This window comes from Tachyglossus aculeatus, chromosome 5, assembly GCF_015852505.1.
Source record: "Tachyglossus aculeatus isolate mTacAcu1 chromosome 5, mTacAcu1.pri, whole genome shotgun sequence".
NCBI classification, from domain to species: Eukaryota; Metazoa; Chordata; class Mammalia; order Monotremata; family Tachyglossidae; genus Tachyglossus; species Tachyglossus aculeatus.
Window position 1 is genome coordinate 70,135,384 of NC_052070.1, and position 2,242 is coordinate 70,137,625.

At 47.6% G+C, this 2,242-nt stretch overlaps 1 non-coding gene across 1 annotated transcript; it reads right to left on the bottom strand.

The window, feature by feature from the left end:
• Positions 1-1,070: 1,070 nt before the first annotated feature.
• Positions 1,071-1,208, bottom strand: LOC119929230. Its single transcript, XR_005451364.1, has one exon. It is a non-coding gene; the product is annotated as a small nucleolar RNA SNORA7 (small nucleolar RNA).
• Between the last annotated feature and the right edge of the window lie 1,034 nt (positions 1,209-2,242).

Below are 2,242 nucleotides of genomic sequence, written 5' to 3' on the forward strand. Positions count from 1 at the left end.
TACTAAGCGGTTGGGAGAATAAAACAGATACATTTCCTGACCACAATGAGCTTACAGTCTAGAGGGGGAGAACATCAGCCGTAATTTTAAACTTAACCTTGAGTGTAAATTATTCTAAGCCGAGAAGAAACATAATTGGAGAATGCCTCTGGGAAGAAGTAGGTTTTCGGGAGGGCTTTGAAAATGGGGTCAGCTGAGGTCTTGTGGATTTGAAAGCCGGGAGGAGTTCCAGGGACAAAGCAAGGGGTCAGAACTGGAAAAGTCAAAAATGAGATGCAGCGAGGTTAGCTTTGAAGGAATGAAGAGTGTGAGCTGGGGTGTAGTGGGAGGAGAAGGATGATGGACAGCCTTAAAGCAAGAGTTAGGAATTGCTTTCCCTATTCAAAGGTGACCCCTGTTCCCTGTAGAAAATTACCTTTTTTAGGGTATTTCTTAAATACTTATTATACGCCAGGCACTGTACTAAGCACTGGGGTAGATACAACCTTATCAGGAGGGATACAGTTCCTGTTCCACACAGGGCTCAGCGTCTTAATCCCCATTTTACAGATGAGGTAACTGAGGCACAGGGAAGTGAAGTGACTTGCCCAAGAGCAGAGCAGACAAGCAGTGGAGCTAGGATTAGAACCCAGGTACTTCTGACTGCCAGGACTATTCTCAAACCACTAGACGACATTGTTTCTCTTCTCTTTCGTAGGGAGTCCTCCCAGCAGGTGCTTCCTTACTATGTCTTATGCTGTCGAGCTGTCTCCGACCCATAGCGACGCCATGGACACATCTCTCACCTCCATCTGCAATCGTTCTGGTAGTGTATCCACAGAGTTTTCTTGGTAAAAATATGGAAGTGGTTTACCACTGCCTCCTTCCACGCAGCAAATTGAGTCTCTGCCCTCGACTCTCTGCCATGCTTCTAGACTGTGAGCCCGTTGTTGGGTAGGGACCGTCTCTATATGTCGCTGACTTGTACTTCCCAAGCGCTTAGTACAGTGCTCTGCACACAGTAAGTGCTCAGCAAACACGATTGAATGAATGAATGAAATGCTGCTGCTGCCCAGCCCAGGTGTGTTTTGACTTGTAGTAGATTGCCTTCCACTCTCTAGCCACTGGCCAAGCTAGGAATGAGATGGATATGTCTCTGCTTGACTCTCCCTCCCGTAGTCGAGACTGGAAGAGTACCGGAAACTCTCCAGGTGTGACCCTGAGAGGGGTTCTTACTATTTAGATCAAATCAATTCACGAACATGGATCACTCAATGGCCCAACAGACCATCAACATCTGTTCTGCACTCTCCTCCCTAATCAAAGCCAACAATCCGGTTTTTTTGTGTGACACATAGGTTTCTCTACTTGCTCCCCTCTCCATGATTCATGTCCTCCACGTAGCCAAGGAAAGCTTTCCATTCATTCATTCATTCAATCGTATTTATTGAGCACTTACTGTATGCAGAGCACTGTACTAAGTGCTTGGGAAGTACAAGTCAGTAACATATAGAGACGAATGACTGAATACAGACTGTGAGCCTGTTGTTGGGTAGGGACCGTCTGTATGTTGCCAAGTTGTCCTTCCCAAGCGCTTAGTACAGTGCTCTGCACACAGTAAGCGCTCAATAAATACGATTGAATGAATGGAGACGGTCCCTACCTAACAACGGGATCACAGTCTAGAAGGGGGAGACAGACAATAAAACAGAACATGTAGACAGGTGTCAAAATCATCAGAACAAATGGAATTAAAGCTATATGCACATCATTAACAAAATAAATACTAAATATGTACAAGTAATAAATACAGTGATAAATCTGTACAAATATATATACAGGTGCTGTGGGGAGGGGAAGGAGGTAGGGCGGGGGGGATGGGGAGGAGGAGAGGAAAAAGGGGGCTCAGTCTGGGAAGGCCTCCTGGGGGAGGTGAGCTCTCAGTAGGGCTTTGAAGGGAGGAAGAGAGCTAGCTTGGCGGATATGCAGAGGGAGGGCATTCCAGGCCAGGGGAAGGATGTGGGCCGGGGGTTGATGGCGGGACAGGAGAGAACGAGGTACAGTGAGGAGGTTAGCGGCAGAGGAGAGGAGGGTGCAGGCTGGGCTGGAGAAGGAGAGAAGGGAGGTGAGAAAGGAGGTGGCGAGGTGATGGACAGCCTTGAAGCCTTCCACCTTTCCCAAAGACAGAGGAACTAGATAGGGACTCTGTAGCCTTAGGAGAAAGGCACTCAAGTACTGAGCTGAGGCAATGATCAAAAGCACC